This window comes from Pleurodeles waltl, chromosome 4_2, assembly GCF_031143425.1.
Source record: "Pleurodeles waltl isolate 20211129_DDA chromosome 4_2, aPleWal1.hap1.20221129, whole genome shotgun sequence".
Taxonomy (NCBI): Eukaryota; Metazoa; Chordata; class Amphibia; order Caudata; family Salamandridae; genus Pleurodeles; species Pleurodeles waltl.
Window position 1 is genome coordinate 316,825,264 of NC_090443.1, and position 13,314 is coordinate 316,838,577.

The 13,314-nt window shown below is 42.8% G+C and overlaps 1 protein-coding gene across 1 annotated transcript in view; it reads right to left on the bottom strand.

Moving 5' to 3' along the window:
* GRAP2 (GRB2 related adaptor protein 2) overlaps positions 1-12,352 on the bottom strand; it is a 215,108-nt gene extending 202,756 nt beyond the window's left edge. Inside the window, exon 1 of the mRNA XM_069231286.1 lies at positions 12,078-12,352. The gene's annotated coding sequence lies outside the window, so the exon portion shown is untranslated. The remainder of the gene's footprint in view (positions 1-12,077) is intronic.
* Positions 12,353-13,314: the final 962 nt, after the last annotated feature.

Genomic DNA, 13,314 nt, shown 5'->3' on the forward strand with positions numbered 1-13,314 from the left:
AGCAGTTGAAAACATCTGTTGTCCCAGTGTCCTAGAGGTGTCAGGAGTGCCGCAAGCCACTTCTCCTTCTGGTCTCTCACGTTGAAGCAAATGTTTTAAGGGCAACCAGAGGACTAAAAATGGAGCACCCCCCATTCTCTTTAGGGCAGTGAGGCTAGTAATGCAAGTTCTGGGGCCACCAATTGTGCTCTGACGGAAGGGGAGGACTGAGCAGACAGGTCAGGCAAGACAAGAGCAGTCCACAGAGATCTTTGGGTGCCCGGCAATTTACAAGGGATCATAATAACAGCAAGATAACTCTGGTGCTCGATCTTAATGTAATTTCTGGAGAAGTATGTGTTCTGTCAAGTCATAATTTTGATGCATCATGAAGTAGCAATGAGAGTACACTGGAAAGCACAATGTGTAACACGCAGATCATAGATTTATATTTTATTTAGAGCCCTCAGTGGGTTACTGCTTTAGTCATAGAGATTTTTTTTATTACTTGCAGTTCTTGTCCAATGAGGCGTTTAGGCCCAACTGAGGAGTGCCCCAGCCAGTGAAGATGTCCTGGACTACCGCCAACAGAACTCCCCACTGATAATCAGAAAGATAACGCTGGCTCAGGCTTTCGGATCGGACATTCAGAGACCCACTGGGTGACTGGTGGTTAACCAGATCCCTTGGCAGTGCACCCCAGACCACAGTTTCAACACATACAAAGAAAGAAGGTGAGAACCTACTCCCCCTTGCTTGTTGATGTACTACACTGGTATCATGTTGTCTGTCAAGATCTGGACGGACCAACCTTGGGTAGACAGAAGGCAACAGGTTCATGTGAAGGGCTTGTTTCTTTGGAGACCACAGGCCTCTGATCTCCAGGTCCCCTAGACTTGTATTGCTCTTTTTGCCTTGGGGCAAATCTTACACTCAATACAGCAGAACTGAGTTGCTTATGGTACCAAGCCAATGAACAAGGCTATGAGCTAGATATGTTTATTATGAAAACGTAAGATAAAGTCTATAGGCTAGGCATTTACTGTGAAAAACATATAAAGCAAATTTGCATTTATAAGTGGATTGATATTTCTCTGCATTAGAGCCTGCAGATAGGCATTTTATTACATGGCTAATACAGAGAGTGTTTTGGTATTTTGTTACCCCCTCTGACAACTCCTGGGGAAAGAAGATCTGCATTGTAATAATCAATTTTATGCTATCTTTAGAGATAGTATCTTGATTTGCCAAATGTAATTTTGTATACATTTCAAATGCCTTTATGCTTGATGATTACCTTATGGGAAGGATTACACTCAATACAATAAGCCTAGGTAGGTTCTGATGACGAGCCAATTATAAAGGCTAGTGGTGTGATTGGTTTACTCAGCAAAGTTATATCAGGCGCTATAGATCTGATCTGTTTATTTTGAAAAAATATGACAGCAGCGGGTTTAGCTTATTTATTGTGAAAAGCATTTGTTAAAGCCAATTGTTATCACATTGTTATAGGCTTGAGACAAGTATTGTGTTACATGAAATCTCATAGAGTACTGTAGTAGCAAGGGTTTTGGTGTCGCTCACCCCCTCTGACAAACCCTGCACAGTAGAAAATGTTCACAGTGATAATCCTTGTTGGGCCCATCTAAGGGAAATTGTATTTGTTTGCCAACAGTATCTTTGTGCATACTTGTATAACTATGTGCAAAATGGTGGCCAGATTATGTGCACTTCATTAGTCCACTGTTGGTTATGGTGTCAAGTAAATTGTAAAGGCTACAGACCTTAATGGCTTATTAGGAAAAGTCATGTCATATTCCATAGGTGCAATATGTTTATTAGGAAAAGTTATGATAAGGCCAGTAGTCCTAGTTTACATATTGTGAAAAGCATGTGTTAAAGACAACAGGCTTTGAAGGGTGGATTGTTATTGCACCGTGCGAAATTCAATAGGCATGTAACTTGTTACATGGAATCTCAGACTGTTGTAATAGGCATGGTTTTTGATGTTGGTGACACATTCAAACAAGCTGTGTGGATAAAAAATTTGCAATATAACAATTCTTGTTGGGCATTTGAAAACTGTATTATTTAACATATTTGTGATTTTATTACAGTCTACCTGATGGTCGCCTACTAGGAAAGCTTATGCTCAGTTTAGTATTGTACTGTACTGCAGCATTTATTTACCACTTACTACCCCTATGTGGGGTGCTATGTGGGGTGCTCAAGCGCTTGCCTACATGAGTAGCATGCTACACTGTGTAGGGTGTGTGATGGGAAGGATGTTGCTTTTGTTTTGATCCTATGTGGGAAGTGTTCCCATGGTGTGCATGATGACCACCAACGAGCAGTTTTATGGTTTTCAGTACGTTATTAGCTTTGAACAAATCAGTACGTCCCTTTATGGCAGGCTTTCCCAACAAGTAGCTTGTGAGCTACTGGTAGCTCTCCACCTACCTGTGAGTAGCTCTCCTGTGTGTAGCACAGCCTTCTAAATTAAATGCTTTTACTTGATTAAAAATATATGCATACCAGAATTTAGAATATGTATTTGAGATGAAAATGTGTGTATTTTCAGTACTCAATAGCTGATGTTTGGAGAAAAATGGCTCAATTTTTAAAATATATTTACAGACGATATTTGAGTTATAAGTCATGTGGTGTTGGGCAGACTTCTTACTACTATCGTAACCTTGGTACATTGGACATTGCAGCTATTGTTGCTAGGTAATCCATCTGTTAGGGCATTTGAAATTGCTAAAGCCTTTTTTAGGTCGAGCGCACAAGCATTCTGTCCTGTATTAAGTATTGTGGGTTCTTAACCACGCCCACCTCACGCCCATCACTTTAACTCATTCATGGGCTTGCCTTTCGAAAATCTCTTAATGTCATTGGTAATTGCTTAACATTTGTCCTCCCTTGAGGCTGTTTTGTCACGCCTTGCAGACTGCTCCTCTTACGTAAGTTATTGTATAGGTTATAAGAACTATGGGGGTCATTCTGACCCCGGCGGGCGGCGGTTGCCGCCCGCCTGGCGGGAACCACCATTTGGCCGCACCGCGGTCAAAAGACCGCTGGTGCCATTTCAACTTTCCCCCTGGGCCGGCGGGAAAGAGGCCTGCAACACTGAAGCCGGCTCCGAATGGAGCCGGCGGTGTTGCAGGCGTGCGAAGGGTGCAGTTGCACCCGTCGCGCTTTTCACTGTCTGCTGGCCTTCATCTAGGGAAATCTACAAAACCCAGACATTTTTTTAAACTAGACACCCCAAGGAGTCCAGGGAGGTGTGGCTTGCGTGGCTCACCCAACATTTTCTTACCCAGACTCCTCTGTAAACCTAGAAATTTGCATAAAAAAGCATATTTTCCTGACTTTTCTTAGTAGGATCACCGCTCCAGCACAAAATTCCTACTCCCCAGTTTTCCCCTCAGTCTCCCAAGTAAAATGACACCTCACATATGTGGGTCCCCAAAGCAGAGTCCGTCTAAAGATGTATAAAAGAATATGCCCTTATAAACTCTCTGTGCTATCCCCTCTATCTCTACAAGTTTTGGGCCCTATTCTGTTGCAGGCACATGGCCCACCCACACAAGTGAGGTATCATTTTTATCGGGAGACTTGGGGGAACGCTGGGTGGAAGGAAATTTGTGGCTCCTCTCAGATTCCAGAACTTTCTGTCACCGAAATGAGAGGAAAGGGTGTTTTTTTAGCCAGATTTTGAGGTTTGCAAAGGATTCTGGGTAACAGAACCTGGTCAGAGACCCACAAGTCACCCCATCTTGGATTCCCCTAGGTTTCTAGTTTTTAAAAATGCACAGGGTTGGTAGGTTTCCCTAGGTGCCGGCTGAGCTACAGGCCAAAATCTACAGGTAGGCACTGTTTTCTTTCAAAAAATGGGATGTGTCCACGTTGCGCTTTGGGGCATTTCCTGTCGCGGGCGCTAGGCCTAACCACACAAGTGAGGTATCATTTTTATCGGGAGACTTGGTTGGAACGCTGGGTGGAAGGAAATTTGTGGCTCCTCTCAGATTCCAGAACCTTCTGCCACAGAAATATGAGGAACATGTGTTTTTTTAGCCAAATTTTGAGGTTTGCAAAGGATTCTGGGTAACAGAACCTGGTCAGAGCCCCACAAGTCACCCCATCTTGGATTCCCCTAGGTCTCTAGTTTTAAAAAATGCACAGGTTTGGTAGGTTTCCCTAGGTGCCGGCTGAGCTAGAGGCCAAAATCTACAGGTAGGCACTTTGCAAAAAACACCTCTGTTTTCTTTCAAAAAATTGGATGTGTCCACGTTGCGCTTTGGAGCATTTCCTGTCGTGGGCGCTAGGCCTACCCACACAAGTGAGGTATAATTTTTATCGGGAGACTTGGGGGAACGCTGGGTGGAAGGTAATTTGTGGCTCCTCTCAGATTCCAGAACTTTCTGCCACAGAAATGTGAGGAACATGTGTTTTTTTAGCCAAATTTTGAGGTTTGCAAAGGATTCTGGGTAACAGAACCTGGTCAGAGCCCCACAAGTCACCCCATCTTGGATTCCCCTAGGTCTCTAGTTTTCAAAAATGCACAGGTTTGGTAGGTTTCCCTAGGTGCCGGCTGAGCTAGAGGCCAAAATCTACAGGTAGGCACTTTGCAAAAAACACCTCTGTTTTCTTTCAAAAAATTGGATGTGTCCACGTTGCGCTTTGGAGCATTTCCTGTCGTGGGCGCTAGGCCTACCCACACAAGTGAGGTATCATTTTTATCGGGAGACTTGGGGGAACGCTGGGTGGAAGGTAATTTGTGGCTCCTCTCAGATTCCAGAACTTTCTGCCACAGAAATGTGAGGAACATGTGTTTTTTTAGCCAAATTTTGAGGTTTGCAAAGGATTCTGGGTAACAGAACCTGTTCACAGCCCCACACGTCACCCCATTTTGGATTCCCCTAGGTCTCTAGTTTTCAGAAATGCACAGGTTTGGTAGGTTTCCCTAGGTGCCGGCTGAGCTAGAGCCCAAAATCTACAGGAAGGCACTTTGCAAAAAACACCTCTGTTTTCTTTCAAAAAAATGGGATGTGTCCACGTTGCGTTTTGGGGCGTTTCCTGTCGCGGGCGCTAGGCCTACCCACACAAGTGAGGTATCATTTTTATTGGGAGACTTGGGAGAACATAGATTAGCAAAACAAGTGTTATTGCCCCTTGTCTTTCTCTACATTTTTTTCCTTCCAAATATAGGAGAGTGTGTAAAAAAGACATCTATTTGAGAAATGCCCTGTAATTCACATGCTAGTATGGTCACCCCGGAATTCAGAGATGTGCAAATAACCACTGCTCCTCAACACCTTATCTTGTGCCCTTTATGGAAATATAAAGGTTTTCTTGATAGCTATTTTTTACTCTTTATATTTCAGCAAATGAATTGCTGTATACCCGGTAGAGAATGAAAACGCACTGCAGGGTGCAGCTCATTTATTGGCTCTGGGTACCTAGGGTTCTTGATGAACCTACAAGCCCTATATATCCCCGCAACCAGAGGAGTCCAGCAGATGTAACGGTATATTGCTTTCGATAATCTGACATTGCAGGGAAAAGTTACAGAGTAAAACGTAGAGAAAATTTGCTGTTTTTCTCACCTCAATTTCAATATTTTTCTTTTTCAGTTGTTATTTTCTGTAGAAAACCCTTGTAGGATCTACACAAATGACCCCTGGCTGAATTCAAAATGTTGTCTACTTTTCAGAAATGTTTAGGTTTCTGGCATCCAGCATTGGTTTCATGCCCATTTCTGTCACTGACTGGAAGGAGGCTGAAAGCACAAAAAATTGCTAAAATAGGGTATGCCCCAGTAAAATGCCAAAATTGTGTTGAAAAATTGGGTTTTTTGATTCAAGTCTGCCTGTTCCTGAAAGCTGGGAAGCCGTTGAGTTTAGCACCGCAAACCCTTTGTTGATGCCATTTTCAGGGGAAAAACCACAAGCCTTCTTCTGCAGCCACTTTTTCCAATTTTTTTAAAAAAAACGAAATTTTCACTGTATTTTTGCTAATTTCTTGGCCTCCTTCAGGGGAAACCACAAAGTCTGGGTACCTCTAGAATCCCTAGGATGTTGGAAAAAAGGACGCAAATTTGGCTTGGTTAGCTTATGTGGACAAAAAGTTATGAGGGCTTAAGCGCGAACTGCCCCAAATAGGCAAAAAAAGGCCTGGCACAGGAGGGGGAAAAGGCCTGGCAGCGAAGGGGTTAAAATAATCACCCACAATGCTTTGCAGGACATTACTGCTACAAAACATTTTTACTCATAACTCAGTCTGTGGTGGTCCTAGGACATTGGGACCACCACCAACATTTTCACAACAACATTGATTTGTAGTCTACATCATCGTTGGATTCCCACACTAGGTTAGTGAGGAACCTAAAATAATAACCCCTCCCACCATTCAGCATTTGTTTATGCTTTTTCATGGTTGGAGCTTTTGATTTGAAGATGAGAGTTAGTTGTGCTGTAAGGGGTCTTCTTTGTAGTGTCATGGTTTTAGGCCTGTTAGTTCTGAATGTGTATAATATACGGGTGCTCTCACTGCATTACTGTCTGTAATTTTTTGTGTGGTTAGGCCCTCTGTGGGCTAACTATACAGTTATATGACCATGCTTTTTACAAATGCTATTTTCATTGCTTGGTTCTCTAGGGGCTGTTCTAAGCATTACAGTCATATCAACATACTAAAATAATTGTGGCACGGAAACTTGTCCCATAATGCTTTGAAGGGTATTACTTTTACAAAACATTTTTGCTCATAACTCTGTGGTTTTCTTAGGACAATGTGACCACCACCAAAACGTTCACAACAACATGCTCTTTCTATCTACTTCATCTTTGAGCTCACACACTAGGTTACTGGAGACCCCAAAATAATAACCCCTCCCACCATTCAGCATCTGTCCAATGTTTTTCATGGGTGGAGTTTTAGTTTTGTAGTTGAGAGTAGGGTGTGTGATCATTATCTTTTTTTTTTATCTCATTGTTATAGGTCTGTTAGTTCTGAATATGTATAATATACTGTGTCCTTACTGCATTATTTTCTGCCATTCTTTTTGAGCGATTATCTCCTCTAGGGGCTAAGTATACATTTATAAATGCTATTTTTATTGTGGGGTTTTCTAAGGACTGTTCTAAGCATTATAGTCATATCAACATATTAAAATAATCGTGGCACGGAAACTTGTCCCATAATGCTTTGCAGGACATTACTTTTACAAAACATTTTTGATCATAACTTAACTTGTGGTTGTACTAGGACAATGTGACCACCACCAACTAGGTTAGTGTAGAACCCAAAATAATAACCCTTCCCACCATTCACTGTCTTTTAAGCATTCTCATGTCAACAACCTTTTTTTTTTTTACTACTACTACAACTTGGAGCAGTTTCATTTTAAAGGCCTTGTTTGTAATATCATTGCAGTAGGCCTGTTGGTCCTAAACATTTCTCTAGTGGCTAAGTATATGGTTACACTGCATTACTTTTTCTTGTATTTTTTCATGGGGTTATCCCCTATTAAAGCAAACAATATAGTTATATGACCGTGTTTCTTGCAAATGATATTTTTGTTATGGTGTCCTCTAGAGGCTGTTTTGAGCATTATAGTCCAATGCCAGAAGTTAATTTTTGATAAAGGTGTATATGATAATTACATATGTTGTAATAATCTTTCTTTATTACAATTATGACCATAAATCAGGCCTAATTAACATCCTTATTACACTGTGACAGTTTGAACACTCTTGATATGTTTGGGTGACCCTTCTAGTTTATTTCTCTCATTACTCCTCCATGCCTGTCTTGTGTCTTTTTGGGGGAATTGTGCTTGCCAGCCAGCCAGCAACTCTGACAGTTGGGGTGGTGAAAGTGGTATTCTATTGGAATTAGTAGGGAAGATTTAAATTAGGGTGTTAAATGGCAACATTTTCATTTTTTGCTGCAGATAGAAGAATAAGGAAAATGGAAGTGCTTTAGTTATATGCAGGGCCACAGGAATTTTATGGCAGGAAAAGACGAAATTATGAGGCAGGGTTGACCAATCTATGTGGCAAGAAAAGCCTACTTATGAATTTAAAATGCCAATAACTCTAACTCAAGCAAATGCGAGACCTGTTGCATTGTAAATGATTATTATATTGCTGCTGGCAATCCTGCCTGATGCACTGAGGTGATCACTGCTAGTAAATTTGCATATGGTGGCCACTAATGTAATCTTGTATGGTGTGGTTACTAGTACAACACTAATATTAGTATCCCTGGATGATTTTCATTGCATATAAGTAGCTCTTGTTACAGAAAAGGTTGGAGATCCCTGCTGTAGACTGAACCTTCTCCCAGCCTTCCCAACCTTTGAATAGTATGACGTCACAAACCTCGCTCAAGGCCTTCTGGCCAATCAGAGTCCCTAGTAAGTCAAAGAGCTGACATTTTTCCAGCACGACATGCTTTCCAGGGATGTGACAAGCCTGACTCTACTCCAGACCTACTTGCCTTTTCTGAGGCACTCACACAGCATGAGTCTTAGGCCCATATTTTTACTTTTTGACGCAAACCAGCGCCGGCGCTGGTTTGCGTCAAAAATGTTACCGCAGGCTAATGCCATTCCTACGCACCATGCAGGTGCCTTATTTAAGGAATGACGTTAGCCGGCGCTGCGGACTGGTCAGAGTCAAAATAAATTACTCAAACCAGGCATCGCCAGCGTAGGGGAAAATGGGGGTTGTGCATCAAAAAATGGTGCAAGTCAGGTTTGAGGCAAAAATCATGCCTCAAACCGGACTTGCGCCATTTTTTGACGCACAACCCCCATTGAAATGACTCCTGCCTTAGCAAAGACAGGAGTCATGCCCCCTTGCCCAATGGCCATGCCCAGGGAATTCTGTCCCCTGGGCATGGTCATTGGGCACAGTGGCATGTAGGGGGGGGCCAAATTAGTCCCCCCCATGCCACTTTAAAAAAATTAAAAAATACTTACCTCAACTTACCAGGGATGGGTCCCCCCATCCATGGGTGTCCTCCAGGGGTGGGCGAGGGTGGCAGGGGGTGTCCCTGGCGGCAGGGAAGGGCACCTCTGGACTCCTTCCATGGTCAGAGACCATGGATGTGAGCCCACAGGTCCCTTAACGCCTGCTCTGACCCAGGCGTTAAAAAACAGTGCACATCAGGCTGTGGGCCGTTTTTTAAGGCCTGCCCCCTCCTGTGCGTCAAAATGACGCAGGAGTATAAATAAGGCGCAGAGGCCTTAAAGTCATTTTTTTGGGCGGGAACGCCTACTTTGCATGTCATTAACGCAAGGCAGTTTCCTGCATCCAAAAAATGACGCACAGAGCGGAATTTTGATGTCCGCAGGCTCGGACGTCAAAGTTTAAATATGCTGCACGGTTTGCGCAGAATGTGTGTCATAATGTTTGAAGCACATTTGGTGCAAACAGAGTATAAATATGCCCCTTAATGTGGCTAGACTAACCCTCTCCACTCCTTTCTAGCTTTTTAGAGACATGCATGCTAATAGTCTCTCTTTGCCACAGCTCAAATTACGTGCAGGTAGACTTAAGAGGCCTAGAAGATCATTCATTAGCTCCACTTGTCTGTGATATTCTCCTACAAATCTGATACGAGCTTTCCTCGGGCCCAGCCCCACCAGCCCCTCAGAGGCACTTATGTCACATGTAACTGACTCTTCCCCAGCACCACTGATCTGAATATGACTGGCTATCACGCTCTACAATTCTAAATGTGTCTCGGCGGCGAGTTACGGGGGTGGCCTTTGGGGACATACCAGTCCAAGTACTTTACAGCTGGCAGAGAGTAAATTCCTTCATCGGTTAATTATGGTATCTAAGAACATAGCGAATATTTTATGCCATGAGGAGTTGGGAATCCGCTATATTACAGATTTGATAGATACTGCCCCCCTTCTGTTATGGATAAAAGTATGGTCAAATCCGGCGGCTACTTTAACACACAATTGCGTAAAAGATTTTATTTCCTTAACAAATTGTAACAAAATTCCATGGCTAAATTTTGTTCACAATGGTTTTCGAAACTTGGACTTGGAGTTTATGTATTTTAAACCAGAGCTTCTGCCAGCCAATGCGAAAGAAATTGTTAAACTTCGACATAAAGAGCATGTTAAGAACCTTAGATATCAAGTGGCAGAGAAATTGAGCTCTTTTAATTCATATGTACAAATTCCATCATCGGACTTGTTAGAACCTTATTTTGTTTGGTTCCCGAACCCTTCTTTATATTCTTTACTTGTACTTTTTAGATTTAATATGATCCATTTTAGAGTGGCGTTCCCGATAAAATGCGTGTGGGAAAAAACACTACCGCCATGCCCTTGTGATAACTCTTCAAAACAAAGTACTTGCCACTTTATTTTGTTTTATACACTTTACTCAGTTCCTAGGAAAACCTTTCTATTACCTATTTTGCGCAATTTGCACACTTTTTCCTATAAAGAAGGATTGACTGGCATTCAAAGCCTCTCATCCAAACAAATGTGCAGTTCTATTCTTAGTTTTATTAAATCCGCTATCACCATTAGAAACCGATATGAATTGGTAATGTGACTATTTATTAAGAGAAACTAGATACTGTCTTATTGTTATACACGATTTTATAAGTATTTATTATTTTATACCGATTTAGTAAGCTTAGGCGGTAAGCTTAGATTCCATAGATTTGCCTTTGAATTATGTAATAAGTACTTTATTTTATGATTACTTTTATGTATGTATGTGTACTTTTATGGCAACACGCCAAATAAAGTTATTTTGACTGACTGACTGACTGGCTATGCCACAGCCATGATAACTTTTCACCAGGAAGGGTCTATTAAAAAACGGCTCGGCACCAGTCCGAACAACACATGCAAGAAAAGTTCATTCTTAGTATTATTCATCATGGTTTAGCATAGAGTGCGCGCCTGCGTGCGTGTGTGTGTGTGTGTGCGTATATATATATATATGTATATATATATATATCTATACACTCTCTCTCCCTAATCCCAAGTGTCACTACTATTTTTGCTATTTGGGACAATATAAATCATTATACACGTATTTTGGGAAATAAATACTTTATATAGTTTACCTTATTGGATGGAGTGCCTGGCCCAACCCTTGCACGAGTGTAGCATTTTCTCAATACAACTAGTAATAATCATCCTCATCGTAATTATATAGAAGGGTATTAGTGGTTGGAAAACAGTCAGTCGGACCTATCAAAGAAAACTGTAACCTTTCAGTACACTAGCCTGGCACTGTGCTTACTCTGCTCCAGCCCTTCCAGAATTCCCAACATGGGAACGAAGTTTACAGAGGACACTGGCCTTTCGAGAGTCATAACTGACTGTCCAGCTCAAGTGGCATTGCAAAAACACTGACTCCCGTGAGCCCAGGGCTCTACTGCCAGCTTTCAGTTTTTTCAGACGGACAGTGCATGGCAGATCGAACACGTGGCGGGCTCTGCCCCTGTCCTACCGGCTTTTCTAATATGATGACATCTAGTGAGCAGACGGTGACTCACTCTCCATCATCGTGTCACGAGACTAACCGGTATCTAGACGGCTTCGTTCCGACGAGTCTGCCTCACGGCGGACTCCCCCCCCCATCGCAGGTGGCCATTCCCAGACACTAGCTCCAGAACCGGTCTGTGGGAGGATCAGAGGAACCTGGCACACAGTGGCTATTTCTTTTTGCCCCTGCGCTGCCAGATGCATCAGCCTAACAAGTGACATACTCACAATAAACACAAATGGTGTTTCAGGACACCAGCCTAACCTGTCAAACTACCACATCAGCCTCACCGGCCATTTAGAAACACTGCCCTAAATAGTAGTGTCTCTCCTTCGCCATCCTCACCGGCCATCGGGTTCGATAGCCGAGTCCATGGAACGTTTTCAAGGTAACACAGTTATTAAGACTGAACCGAAATCAGATGCATAATAAACATAATTAAAATGTGGCTCGGAGACCGCCCGCCTAGGCCTAAACTGGACTTTCTTCTTTTATAAGCACCGCCTTAGATTGGGGTTATTAGAGGAGCTCGTTATTTTGATGAAGGAAATATTAACTTACCGCGATATCGGCTCTGCTTTCGCCGCCTCGGCTTCTGGAGCTTACAGACTGGATCTGGAATACAACCGAGAATGTGTTGATCCCAAACCTTATAGGCACCGTTTCTTGAGATGCCACAACAGGTGTAAATGGGTGTAAATGCTTCGTTGATACAGAATTTTCCGAAAAATGAGTTGGTCCAGGACCTTACATTCGCCAAATTGACCTACAGCCTTCAGCAGAACAAAGGCTTCACCCCGTCGTCACCCATTAGGGATCCCCGTTAACCTACAATCTTCTCCGTTGCGGGGAAATGCGGCGGCAACACCCAACAATCTCTCGCGCCGTCCAATCCTGAGCAAGTCTGCAAAATAAAGGGGAAACCACACAGGAACTTGCAGAGAGAGCGAGCGAATAGTCCGGAAGAGGAAAAAAATATGACGAACGGGTACATTTGCTTTGTGAGTGAAATATATAAAAGACGGCCTTGTACAAATTCAGGATTTCCACAGACCTGAACTCAGTCGGCCCAATAGGCAGGTGGCCCTACTCACTGAAGGAAGAAATATTCTACAGACTCGGGCACATGTAGTACTAGACTGCTTATCTTCTATTGCACACTCATCACAGTTTCTCATCCCTTCAGGGTTTCTTCTGCCCATGCTCGTCATTGGTGGCAGGTCATGTCACTTGGGGCGTCTATGAGGAGAGATTCAACAGAGGGGACCGGCGTAAGGATGAAACCTTCAATTTGCAGGTCACACTGCAAAGAAAAATGATGACCTAAATCTCTTCAGGTTGTAGAGTCGTACGATGAGTTCCGCCGCGGCCCTTGTATTAATCACCATGTGTGGAAAACTCCAATCTTACAAAACATTTCAACCAAATTACTTTGGCCTGAGGATGGCTGCATACCCTCAAACACCCAAAGAGAGGCTTCGACGACTAAACCTAAAATAAAATATATGAGTCTGCCCACAAGAATACAAGGCACCAAGGAATTGATGAATGCCAAGATATATACAAGTATATGCAAAGACAATGGGTTTCGCCTTTGGCACCTAATGGCTTTGCTAATGCTGTTTGCAGATGCTATGCAGAATTAGTAAAAAGCAAAAACATAAAAAAGATGCAGTGCGTCCAAGTGCGCGGGGGTGGGGTACAATAAAAATAAAGACAGGTGGGGAGGATGCGAAAAGCAGCCCAGAGAGATGTAGCAATACATGGGGTGAAGGGAGACAAAATGAGGGAGATAGCA